The 14,071-nt window shown below is 49.8% G+C and overlaps 1 protein-coding gene across 2 annotated transcripts in view; it reads right to left on the reverse strand.

The window, feature by feature from the left end:
• Positions 1 to 14,071, reverse strand: part of GRK5 (G protein-coupled receptor kinase 5) — a 226,746-nt gene that overhangs the window by 128,501 nt on the left and 84,174 nt on the right. The window lies entirely within an intron of this gene.

Raw genomic sequence — 14,071 nt, forward strand, 5'->3', positions numbered from 1 at the left:
GAAAGATCCTGCATGACGCAATGGAGATCCCATGTCCTGCAACTAAGACCCGACACAGTCATATTAAACAATAGATAAACCAAGACCCAGGCATCCTGACTCCTGGTCTACTGTTCTCTTCCTTCCTGGTAACAAATAAGCAATCGGACAGAGAAAGGTTCCTTGGGTAGAAGCTGAGCAAGACTCTCTGCATGTGTTGCAAAGACTTGCCTTCATGGCCTCGAATCAGTGGTTCCCAGTGTGGTCCTTGGACCAGCTGCACCAGCATCACTGGGGAATTGGTTAGAAATGCAAAACCTTTGGCCCCACCTTAGATCTACAGAGTCAGTTCTTGGTGCGGGGAGGGGTGGGGGGGCAGTAGTCCATTTTAATGAGCCTTCCAGGTGATTCTGATGCAGAGTCAAGTTGGAGCAAGTCCTTGAGCATCACGTGGGAAATGGTATGATGGGACCACCCTTTCTGGAAATTTCCCTGATTATTATTTCTGCTCTGCCTACTTCTAAAAAGGATCTGAAGAAACACACAGGGGTTTGGACAAATTCAGTGATGCTGAGGTCTGACTCTGTTAAGAACCCAGGTCCCTGTCCCCTGCCTGACTCGAGCATTCTTCTCATACCATGCTCACAAAGCCACTTATCTTGCCACTCGCTGGGATAGGGGGACAAATTGGATATGGACCCAATGGTTTCCAGAAATCTAGAGGGAGACACTGGAGAGAAGCTCACCACTGGCCTTGGTGGGTACAGGCTGCTGAGATGGCCTCAGGGACCCACGACTCCAGGCCCCAGTCTGGCTCCCTAAGGAGTGGGAAGGACTCCCTTCAAACCCCACCCAAATCATCGGCGCACACGCCATATACTTCCTTGTCCCATTCTGATGGCCCTTGGACCTTTATTGTTCTACAGACTCCATAGAGAAAAGCACCACCCCTGGAGATGGCAGACCGGGATCCGTGGAGGACCTGATGCATTTTGTGGGCCCTGAGGGAGTTAGAGGCTGGTTTTCCCATGGACTACGTTCCTACAGGACAGACTTATTGACTCAGACTGCAAAACTGTGTTGGTGAGTGCGGTTCTAGCCAAGGTGAACAAGATGAGAGACTCATTCAACTTGACCCCCAAAGATAAGGATTAATACCAGGGTCATAAGGAGCTTCTAGGAATCCAAGGAGAGGCAGTCAAGAGCAGCAGGGTTTGTAGGAACAGGAATGCCATGGAGACATGGAGAATCTGGGGCTGGGGTGTCTCTGCCTCTCTGCAGACCATGCCAGGCTCACTCACCTCTTTGCATGGAACCCAACTGGCCATTATTGTATAATGAAAACACTGGCTTGGTCCTTGGCTCCTGGGAGGTGACCTCCCAGTCCTGGGAATTTTCTGAGTGTTGGGGATGTGGGTTTTATTCATGGTGGACCCCCAGAACCATACCTGAGCTTACGCTAATGAGATGACTAAGGCTGAGGCTGGCCATGCCAGAATGACCAACCATGGGGGTTAGAGGGTCGGGGCTTTGAGCCAAATGACAGTGTCCAAACTTCGGGGTGGGGAAGAAGGCTGGAGACTGAGTTCAGACACGTGATTAATGATTCAATCAATCACGCCTAAGTAATGAAAGCCCAATAAAAACTCTGGGCACCCAGTTTGGGTGAACTTCTTCGTTGGTGCTCACACACTGGTGCTGGGAGGGTGACATGTCTATCACAGATTGCCTTATGCATCTCCTTATTTTGCTGGTTCAGATTTGTATCCTTTCACTCTAATAAAATTGTAAATCTAGAGCTCTCCTGAGCTCTGTGAGTCGTCCTAGCGAATAATCAAACCTGAGAGGGGTTGGGGGAATTCCCAAATTTGTAGTCAATTAGTCAGAAGTATGTGTGGCCTGGGGATGCCCAAACTCTCGTCTGGGGTCTAAAGTGAGGGCGATGGTCTTGTGGGGACTGTGCTCCCTCTGTGGAGTTTTTGCTCATTCAGGGTAGTCAGTATCAGAATTGTGCTGCAATCGGCAGGCCCCAAAGCCCCCTCTCTACCCATCGCCCAGAATCCTGAGTCCAAACTCCCAAGAGGGGCTTCCCTGCTGACTCAGATGGTAACGAATCTGCCTGCCATGCTGGAGACCCAGGTTCGATCCCTGGGTGGGGAAGATCCGCTGGAGAAGGGAGTGGCTACCCACTCCAGTATTCTTGCCTAGAGAATTTCCAAGGAACAGATCCAACTGGCCAACACATCTTTTCCTTCCAGGCAGCCCACACGTTGACATGGGTTTGAGCAAATTCCGGGAGATGGTGAAGGACAGAGAAGCCTAGTGTGCTGCAGTCCATGGAGTCACAAACAGTCAGCCATGATTGAGCCACTGAACCACAGTAACAACAAGGGTACATGTTGCGGGCCAGCCTTGACTCTGAAACAATCCGATCATTTCTGGCCCCTGTGGATGGGGCGAGACAGAAGGGCTGAGTGAGACTTGCAGAAACTCAGTAGTGTTTCCCAAGGTAAGTAATGGCTGGGCGTAACCAGAGGCAGCACAATCAAAACCACAGAAATGGCCAGCTTCCTGGCCAAGATGGTTTAGAGCACTGCTGGCTAAAGGCACCAGAACACAGGTGTTGGGGGAGGGCCTGGGCCACAGGGGCTCCAGGATGCTCTGCAGGGCCTCTTCCTCCTTCCATCTTGGAGCCCCTCCCACAGGGCCTGTGAGTCATCAGGGCACCAGGAGGTTGGAAAGGTCATGCTAAGGGACCAAATTTGTTAGAAACTCAAATTGTGTTGCAAAGCAGGTCTTTAGGATACACATCTTGGTGTGTGTGTGGGGGCGGGGGTTGCTGAGAGCCATGAAAACCAGAAGCGTGGCTCTCAGCACACTTGGATCAAGGTCTGGGAGGGTCTCAAGCATCCCTGGGACTGTGTGGGAAGGCTCGCTCTCTGTGTTCCCAGCCACAGCGGCTGATGACTCAGCAGCTCCAGCCGGTCAAGTGGAAGTCTCTGTGACAACACTGCCTGTGACGTCGGTCGAGTTACAGAGTCTGTTCCGTTCCCTTCTACCCAGGTGAGCTTGCAGGACTGTTTCCACAGGGCGGCCTGCAGGGCTGGTTTTCCAGTAAGTCTCACCGTGGGGAGGCTGTGGGTGTTCTCAGAGGCCGGTTTTCCTGATTGGGGGGGTGTGGCACAGGTGATCCCTGGGTCTGCTCCTTCGTCTGCTCACCCTTTCTGCCACCGGCCTTTCTGTCCCACCCCCGGGGCTCTGTGACCTTCGCCACTGCCATGGCGGTACCACAGTCCTGGCTGGTGGGGAGCTGTGAGGGAGCCCACTGGTTCAGTTTTCCGTGCAGCCCCAAACAAGGCAAGAGCCCAATTACAGGGCCATTTGGGACTGCATCACTGAGTGACTCAAGCCTTTTCTAAAGGGACTCCAGACAAATGTACTTGAGGTGATCTCAGCCTGCAGGTGACTTTCTCCAACCCAAGGCCCTAGGCAACCACTGTGGAAGGAAGACCAGGGCCCCGCCCCCCGCCCCTCCACCTGTTTCCTCACCTGGGAGGGGAGGGGGAGAAGGGGGCTGGGGAGGGTGGAACCAGGTCAGGGCCCCAGAACTTTTTATCAGAAGCGTTTCTTTATAATCCCATAGGTACAGAAAGAAGGGAGCTGATCGGGTGGGTAGGGCAAAGGGGACGGAACTTGCAAATACAACGGCCAGGGGCCTCGTTCTGTTTTTGGAGGTCTCACTTTCTAGAAATAGCCAGTAGTCACAAGGTGTCTGCCTCAGGGTACCCTCCTCTGTGAAGTTCCCTGTATGCCCCCTGAGTCTAGGACACTCCTCCTCCATCCCCCCCCCCACCGCCCCCACTCCTCTGTTATCCCCGTCCCCAAGTGCTGGGGTTAAGATGTCAGGATTCAGGGGCACTGAGTGGACACGCTCCCAGGACTTCCCACCGATGGAAACACTTGAAAGAAAACACAACTCGAGGGGCACTTCTGGCCCAGCATCTCCAGTGATGGGAACTGTGCCGTTCATGCTGGGCGGCGCATCCACGGTTCCCCAGGACAGGAAGACACTTGGTCTTCAAGTGTGTCCAGCGCCTACCCAGTTGGACATAAGACCCCAGGGGTGGGCAAGAGAGGCAGGAGGGCAGAACCATGGGCACAGAGCCTCTTCCCACACAGAGGCGCTGGCCATGGCCTGCCCCTGCCCCATCTTCACCACTCGGGGGCACTGACCCTTCCCACCAGTGCAGAGCCCTGACGGAGGGGCTCAGGATGCAGGATGGAGCCCGGGCTTGGTTCAAAAGGGGAACACTGGTGCAGACGCAGCCAGTTCAGGGAGCACCCAGCCCAGACTCAGAGAGGCAAGGAGGGGTGGGGCGAGGGACTGGAAGCCTTTCTAGGGCCTGTAAACACACCTGGGAGCTGAACTCGGTGGCTTAGCTGGGCTTCCGTTGTTCACGGGGACCCCTCCAGATGGGTGGGCAAAATCCATGGTGAGCAAGCGGGGAGCAAGTACATTCCCACAGCCTGGGCCTCGGGGCCGGCTCCACCCTCCGTGGGACCGGACATGGCGCGGCAAAGACACACAGTGATCCTGACCACGGAACGTTTTGCGGTGCCCCAGCTGTCAGCTACAAGCACCTAAAACCTCCAGTATGTTCTTCAAAGGAAGTGCAGTGTTGAAGTGGTGGGAGGCGTCGGGGGCAGCACGGGGCATGTGCGGCCTGTGGCCTGCGGGCAGGTCCCAGCACCTCCCAGACCCACCTCATGGCCACACCGCCGTCGGGCTTCCAGGGCAGAAAAACCTCAGCCACAACCAGAAGGATCCCACAACCTCAATTAGGAAAACCCACACCGACACAAGGCCTGGTAACTGGTTGCCATGGGGATGGCGGAACGGGGTCCCTCCCCACCACACCAAGTCTGAAAGAGGCGAGGCCTCTGCAGTGGCTTGGGAGGTGGGGGCGGGGGGGTGCGGGAAGGCAGGGCAGCCAGGGGACGGTCCCTCCCAGGAAACCCTTGTTTCCAAGGACAGCTCTAAGAGTGGGCCATCTTGACCAGAGGCTGTGGCCCTTGAGTGACGGCTGCACTGTTAGCAGCTTCCCTGGTGGCTCAGATGGTAAAGAATTCACCTGCAATGCAGGAGACCCAAGTTCGATCCCTGGGTCCAGAAGATCCCTGGAGACAGGAATGGCAATCCACTCCAGTATTCTTGCCTGGAGAATTCCATGGACAGAGGAGCCCAGTGGGTTACAGTCAATGAGGTCGCAAAGAGCCGGACATGACTGAGCAGCTAACACTAACTGCCTCCAGGTCTCTTCACCAGAACAAAAGTGGCTGTCACAGCATGTTATCTGAGCCCTCTATGCACATGGCCTTCCTTAAGTCACTAGGCGTTTTCTCTTGCAAAGGAAGATGCTGCTACCCAACTTGCCCTGCTGTAGGATTAGAGCCAAGTGTGCAAGTATCTGGCACACAGTAGGGGCTTACTAAATGTAGCCACTATCAACACCACCACCATCATCACCACTGCCATCATCATCACCACCATTAATTACCATCCCCACCATATCCATCCCCCTCAACCCACCCCACCATCAACATCACCATCATCCCCACCACTGCCAACTTCACCATCAAGATCCCATCACCTCTACTACCACCATCATCATCACCACCATCACCATCATGACTTTTGTAAATGAGATAACTGAGGACACAGAACTGGTAAGGGACAGACAGCAGGTCTAAAATCCTGGTCTTAGGACTCGCAAGTTTGGCCATCTCTCTACCCTACCACAACCCTCCTCAACACACACACACACACACACACACACACACACTCACACACCTCCATCAACATGATGTCAGCATCTGTCCAGATATTGGCCAGAGGTGCTGTGGGAAAGCCATATAGCAGGGCTACAGGATTCGGCTCCGTGACCTCTCTGACCTCACTGACTTCTGCTCCCTCCTTCACTCCAGCCATCCTCTCCTCCTCATGTTCATCACATATCCAGGCACCATCCCAGCTGAGGACCTTTGCTTTAGCTCAGAAGTCGAGAACTGTTTCTGTAAAGACCCAGCTGAAGTCCCTGGGTCACAGACAATATAATGTGTAAACAAGTGAACATGGCTATAGTGCAATAAAACTTTATTACAAAAACAGACAGCACGCTGGTGACCCCAGGGGTCATGGTTCACCTAAGTTCATCTGCTATTGCTGTTCCCTCTGCCCGGAGCCCTCCTCTCTCCCTGGGAGAAAACAACTCCATGTTAACGCCTTCCCCTTCTTTAGGCTTTTACACAAATATCACTTTCTTCATGAAGCTCACTCTGACCACTTTTTTCTCCTAATAGATTAGTTTTCCCTAAGAAATAAAACTAATTACTTTATAAACAATTCAGGGACATCTAGAACATTCATGATGCTGTGCTAAAACCACTTGTGCCTAGTTCCAGGGTATTTCCCTCCCTCCAAAGCAATACTCACTGCTTACTGTTCTAACCCTACACCCTGTACCCACCCTGCTGCCTCCTCTCCAGATCCCTCTATCTTTTCATATATATATTTACATTTTTTGATGTGGATCATTTTTAAAATCTTTATTGAATTTGCTACAACATTGCTTCAGTTTTATGTTTTTTGGCCCCAAGGCATGTGATATCTTAGCTCTCCAACCAAGAATTGAACCCTCACCCTCTGTACTGGAAGGTGAAATCATAACCACTGAACCACCAGAGAAGTACCCCTCTACCTCTATTTTACTTTGCAGTTTTAATTTCTACTGCGTGCATCACCTTTCTATACAGCTTACTGCCTGTCTCCAACCCTCCTTCTCCTGGAATGCAGGCTTCACCAAAGAGTGGATCTTCATTTTGTTTCCTACTGTCTCCCAAACACCCAGAGCAGTGCTTTGGCACATAGTAAATACTCGGTAACTTGTTGATGAAGAGACTGATAAACAGATGGAGGGGCAGGACCACAAGGGAAGAGAGGGCTTCCAAATGGTCTTTAAAACAATAAAACCACATCACACATTGTCGTCTTTCCTGAGCCTGCACTTTTCTCCCTGGAAGTGGAAGGGGCAGGGCACACACCACCTCCCCAGCCCTGCCCCTTGGGTGTGTCTCCTCCTATCTTACTGGGTCAGTTATCCTGACTGGGGACCAAGTGCCCCTTTTCCTGGAGCATTGAGCAAAGAGTAGGGGCTCTCATCAGATAGGCATGGCTGGACTTCTGGGGCCTCTGTACACCAGGTAGCCACAGGACACCTCCCCAATCTCTCTGAACCACAATTTCCTAAAGTGAAAGTCGCTCAGTCGTGTCTGACTCCTTGTGACCCCATGGACTGTAGCCTACCATCCATGGAATTCTCCAGGCAAGAATACTGGAGTGGGTTGCCATGCCCTCCTCCAGGGATCTCCCCAACCCAGGGATCAAACCCAGGTCTCCCGTATTGCAAGCATCTTCTTTACCATCTGAGCCACCAGGGAAGCCATGTTTCCTAATTGGTGTAATAAAATAACCAAATGCCGTTTGTTAGGCTCAGATTGAGAGTATGCTTAGCACAGTGCCAGGCACTTCATGGGCAAACACTATTTTCAGCCTTCCTGCTCTCTATCTTGGGTCCCCAAACATCCCTTCCCAGTGGCTTCACCCCTTTCCCTCTCCTTCTCTGTCTCTTCAGTTTAGTGAACATTTCCTTCAAGAGAAGACAGATCCCCCTGTCCTCTTGCAAACACTAATGACCTCCTTAAAAATGTCCTTTCCAAGGAAAATCATTTTCCAAATGTACTTGCAAGCTTACTATGCTTTTGCCCACACTGGTTTTCACAGTTAAGAAAGCTTGGCCACAAAAATTAACTTTTCACTGCAAAAGTAATCCCCATCTCTCAGCAAAGCCCAAATTTGGTCACTTTTGTCTTCACGATGTTTTCCCTGGGTTAAAGAAGAAAAGAAAGTGTGGGGAGATTGGGGAGGAGGAGGGAGGTGAGTTGACCCCCTGAGAAAAGCCACTGGCATTGACAGTTGGCCCCTGAAGCACAGCTGTGGCTATTTTGTTAGAGAAATAAACAGGACTGTTTGCTCATGAAAAAAATGCCCCAATTTTTCATAAGATATTCATAAAAATATTTGCATTTCCCTGTGAGTAATAACTACTTCTGCTGTCCCCAGAATTTTTGCATCATCTACTTAAAAGAAGCTGAACAGACTATTTAGAAAGCCTTCCCAATCAAATCCACCCAGCGACCTAGGCATGTTATGATGTAGCTATGACTGTGCACACAGAAGGGCTGGGAGTCTGAGGTGTAAAGAGATCAGGACGAGCCAGGCCCCAGCCTGAACCTGACAGCAACATAATCGCCAATTCAATAAATCCACCAGAGCAAAGTGGATTTATTTTGTAGATGCAGGAACAACCCCAGAGAGGCCAAGTATCCAGCCCAGGGTGACACAGCCACTAAGTGGCTGAGTTAGAATTTGAACCCAAGAATATCTAGCTCTTAGTTCCCAATCTTTGAGACTGACATGGAGTTAGTTCAAGGGTCAGATGAGAACTAGGCCGTGAGAAAGCTCCCCCCAAGTCTGAGGCCATGGAAGCCCCAAACCAGCACAGCACAGTGGCACCTGCAGAGAGGTTTCCAGTGCAGAGGTGAAGTCTCCTAAGCTGGGGTCCAGAAGAGAGTTCTGTTCCCACCAGTCTTGCCCCAAACGTGTACTTCCATCTCTCAGTAGAGAGCACCACTGCTCATCCAGCCACTCAGGCCAAAAGCCTCAGTATCATCTCCCGAGCCCATCCTCTTCATGGCCTCTGCAGTATAATCAGCCTCCATGATGGTCCAATGACTCTTTTTTTTTTTTTTTTTGGTCATGCTGCCTGGCATGTGGGATCTTGGTTTCCAGACCAGGGATCAAACCTGTGCCCTCTGCAGTAGAAGCACAGAGTCTTAACCACTGGACTGCCAGGGAAGTCACAACCCAGGGATTCCTGCCTCCTGAGACTCACCGCCTGTGCAGTCCCCTCCCGCACTGAACCTGTGTAACCAAGGGGATGTGGTGGACACAACAGGACGATCCCAAGGCGAGGTTGTGAAGGCCACTGTGCCCTCTGCCCTGGGACACTCACTCTGAGGATGCCTATGGCGGGGCTCATGTGGCCAGGAGCTGAGACCTCCAGGAAACAGGCAGTGTTCATTTGCCAGTCATGTGCGTGAGCACCTTTGGACGTGGGTCTTTCAGCCCCAGTCAAGCGTTCAGGTGAGGCAGCTCAAGCCAATATCTTGACTGTGACCCGACACCCAAAACCAGTACCACCCAGCTGAGTCACTCCCCAATTCCTGACTCACAAAAGTGAAGTCACTCAGTCGTGTCCAACTCTTTGCGACCCCATGGACTGGAGCCTACCAGCCTCCTCTGTCCATGAGATTTTCCAGGCAAGAGTACTGGAGTGGGTTGCCATTTCCTTCTCCAGGGGATCTTCCTGACACAGGGATCGAACCCAGGTCTCCCACATGGCAGGCAGACGCTTTACTGTCTGAGCCACCAGGGAAGCCTAAAAAGTATGAGTTAACAAATGTTGATGGTTGTTCTAAGCTGCTAAGTAACCTTTTACACGGCAACAGCTAACTAAGAAGTCTTCTACCTGCAACTATCCATCAAGTCCTATAGATTCTCTTTCCCAGTGACATTTTGACTCTGCCATCTCCCTGCCCTTCCACAGTGCACCGCTGCCCTGGTCCAGGCCACCACCACATCTCACAGGATGACTGCAGCCTCCGATGGCCTCCCTGCCTCCACCCAGTTCTCATTCAACCCACTGCCCATGTTGCAGCCTAGGTCAGTCTACAAAAACAAACCACTTCCAGTCTCTCCAATGGCTCCCCATGGTCCCTGGGATAAAGCCCGAACTCTTCACCATGACCCACAAGGCCTGCAGGCTGAAGCCCACCTGTCTCCCTCCCCAGCCTCATCTCTTGGTTCACTCGTGCCAGCCGCAATGGGCTGCCTTTGGTTCTCTAAACACACCAGCTCCTCCCTCCTCTCCCCTCTGACTCTGAGTCTGTGTTCCAGCTGTTTCTTCTGCTTGAATTCCTATGACTCTTTCTTTGGTTTCCAGCTAAGAGGTCACCTCCTTCTAGAGGTCTTCAGTGATTACTTTGTCTAACAGATACTCCCTGTTACATCTTGTTTACTCACTCCCCTTATAATGTGCGTGCATGCTAAGTTATTTCAGTCGTGCCCGATTCTTTGCAACCCTATGGATTGTAAGGTTAGCACCGAAATCAGATTGATTATATTCTTTGCAGCCAAAGATGGAGAAGCTCTATACAGTCAGCAAAAACAAGACCAGGAGCAGACTGTGGCTCAGATCATGAACTGCTTATTGCCAAATTCAGACTTAAACTGAAGAAAGTAGGGAAAACCACTAGTCAATTCAGGTATGACCTAGATCAAATCCCTTATGAGTATACAGTAGAAGTGACAAATAGATTTAAGGGACTAGATCTGATAGACAGAGTGCCTGATGAACTATGGACAGAGGTTCGTGACATTGTACAGGAGACAGGGATCAAGACAATCCCCGTGGAAAAGAAATGCAAAAGAGCAAAATGGTTGTCTGGGGAGGCCTTACAGATAGCTGGGAAGAGAAGAGAAGCGAAAAGCAAAGGAGAAAAGGAAAGATATTCCCATCTGAATGCAGAGTTCCAAAGAATAGCAAGGAGAGATAAGAAAGCCTTCCTCAACGATCAATGCAAAGAAATAGCAGAAAACAACAGATTGGGAAAGACTAGAGATCTCTTCAAGAAAATTAGAGCTGCCAAAGGAACATTTCATGCAAAGATAGGCTCGATAAAGGACAGAAATGGTATGGACCTAACAGAAGCAGAAGATATTAAAAAGAGGTGGCAAGAAAACACAGAAGAACCGTACAAAAAACATCTTCATGACCCAGATAATCACGATGATGTGATCACTCACCTAGAGCCAGACATCCTGGAATGTGAAGTCAAGTGGGCCTTAGAAAGCATCACTACGAACAAAGCTAGTGGAGGTGATGGAATTCCAGTTAAGCTATTTCAAATCCTGAAAGATGATGCTGTGAAAGTGCTGCACTTGATATGCCAGCAAATTTGGAAAACTCAGCAGTGGCCACAGGACTAGAAGAGGTCAGTTTTCATTCCAATCCCAAAGAAAGGCAATGCCAAAGAATGCTCAAACTACCGCACACTTGCACTCATCTCACATGCTAGCAAAGTAATGCTCAAAATTCTCCAAGCCAGGCTTCAGCAATACATGAATCGTGAACTTCCAGATGTTCAAGCTGGTTTTAGAAAAGGCAGAGGAACCAGAGATCAAATTGCCAATATCTGCTGGATCACTGAAAAAGCAAGAGAGTTTCAGAAAAACATCTATTTCTGCTTTATTGACTATGCCAAAGCCTTTGACTGTGTGGATCACAATAAGCTGTGGAAAATTCTGAAAGAATTTTCAGAATTCTGGGAATACCAGACCACCTGACCTGTCTCTTGAGAAACCTATATGCAGGTCAGGAAGCAACAGTTAGAACTGGACATGGAACAACAGACTGGTTCCAAATAGGAAAAGGAGTACGTCAAGGCTGTATATTGTCACCCTGCTTATTTAACTTATATGCAGAGTACATCATGAGAAACGCTGGGCTGGAAGAAACACAAGCTGGAATCAAGATTGCTGGCAGAAATATCAATAACCTCAGATATGCAGATGACACCACCCTTATGGCAGAAAGCGAAGAAGAACTAAAGAGCCTCTTGATGAAAGTGAAAGAGGACAGTGAAAAAGTTGCCTTAAAGCTCAACGTTCAGAAAACTAAGATCATGGCATCTGGTCCCATCACTTCATGGGAAATAGATGGGGAAACAGTGGAAACAGTATCAGATTTTATTTTGGGGGGCTCCAAAATCACTGCTGATGGTGACTGCAGCCATGAAATTAAAAGACGCTTCCTCCTTGGAAGGAAGGTTATGGCCAATCTAGATAGCATATTTAAAAGCACAGACATTACTTTGCCAACAAAAGTCCGTCTAGTCAAGGCTATGGTTTTTCCAGTGGTCATGTATGGATGTGAGAGTTGAACGGTGAAGAAAGCTGAGCGCCGAAGAATTGATGCTTTTGAACTGTGGTGTTGGGGAAGACTCTTGAGAGTCCCTTGGACTGCAAGGAGATCCAATCATTCCATCCTAAAGGAGATCAATCCTGGGTGTTCGTTGGAAGGACTGATGTTGAAGCTGAAACTCCAATACTTTGGCCACCTCATGCGAAGAGTTGACTCATTGGAAAAGACCCTAATGCTGGGTAGGATTGGGGGCGGGAGGAGAAAGGGACGACAGAGGATGAGATGGTTGGATGGCATCACTGACTCGATGGACATGTGTTTGGTTAGACTCCGGGAGTTGGTGATGGACGGAGAGGCCTGGTGTGCTGCAATTCATGGGGTCGCAAAGAGTCGGACATGGCTGAGTGACTGAACTGAACTGACGGATTGTAGCCCGCCAGGCTCCTCTGTCCATGGGAGGATTTCCCAGGCAAGAATACTGGAGCGGGTTACCATGCCCTCCTCCAAGGGATCTTCCTGACCCAGGGATCAGACCCGTGTTTCCTATGTCTCCTGCATGGCAGGTGGTTTCTTTACCGCTAGCACCACCTGGGAAGTCCCTTATGAACTATAGTGACCTGAAATTATTTCATTCATTTAGCTTTTAAGCTTGCTTATTGTCACCCACCGCTCCCACCCCTTAGAAGATTACTCCTCAAAAGCTAGCACCGTGACTATACCTAGTGCCTGGCTGAGCAGGTGCACAAGAAAATGTCCTAAATGGATGAGTGAATGAACCCCATGTCTTAATGTGACTCCAGAAAAAAAATCCCTATAATTTCAGAGCTTGAAATTCCCATCAAGAAAACCATTAACTTCCTTCCTGTATGGTCCTAGGGAGTCCCTTCCTCTCTCTGGGCCTCAGTTTCTTCAGATGAGGAACCGGGTCCCTGAGTTCTCAGGTCCCATGGGTCTTTGTGGTTGACACATGAGCAGTTAAGCCACACTCTGGAGAAGGTAAAAGAGCCCCATTTTTTGTGCGGCTGGACAGGACCAGAGGGCCTCACCTTGGGTTCTACAGAGCGGACACATTGTCCTTAAAGATCAACTCAAGATAGCATCTCTACAGGAGGAACTGCTTTCTTTAAGGACTGTTTAAATTTCTGATGTGGGGACTTCCCCGGCAGTGTAGGGGCTAAGAATCTGCCTTGCAATGCAGGGGACATGACACAGGTTTGATGCCTGGTCTGGGAACTAAGATCCCACATGCCATGGAGCAACGAAGTCCACACGCTACAACTACTGACCCTGAGTGCCACAGCAAGAGTCCAGGAGCCGCAACAAAAGATCCTGCATAATGCAACAAAGACCTGATGCAGCCAAATAAATAAATAATGTATTTTTTAAAATTCCTGACCAAGTAAAGTCCAGGGCTACTTCTACCACAAGCACAATTACCTGAAGATGAACCAGACACCTGTGTTCTCTGCAAGGCTCTGGCCGTGCTTGTTCAGCCCACAAAAACATGCTGGGCATCTGGTCGAGACCCCACTGTAGGTGATCACTGACAGAAGACCAAAGACGGTGCCTGCGAGGTGGAGCATCCCCCTGGGGACTTTCAGAGTCAGAGTCTATGCCGGTCCCATAACCCTTTCCCTCCTTACCTTTCCTTTCTAACTCCCATTACACAGCAAAGAAAATGGGGACAAGGTGGTTGGCCTTACAGTCTTTCTCTAAAATGCTTCTTTAATAGTAAAATGGCCAAGGAGAGCAGTATTTGGCAGATTAAATTTCTACCCCTAGGATTTCAGACTCTAACTTGCATACAGAAAGAAGAGCCTGCTGCAAGGAGATGAGTGAGTAGGACATGATCATTTTAATTTCTTAATGATGCTATAACAAATCACTACACATTTAGTGGCTTAAAAATAACATGAATTTATTATCTGAAAGTTCTGGAAGTCAGAAAGCTGAAATCAGATTCACTAGGCTAAAACCAAAGTGTTGGCAAG

Source organism: Giraffa tippelskirchi, chromosome 2 (assembly GCF_054371585.1).
Source record: "Giraffa tippelskirchi isolate mGirTip1 chromosome 2, T2T-mGirTip1v1.2.pri, whole genome shotgun sequence".
In the NCBI taxonomy this organism is placed as follows: Eukaryota; Metazoa; Chordata; class Mammalia; order Artiodactyla; family Giraffidae; genus Giraffa; species Giraffa tippelskirchi.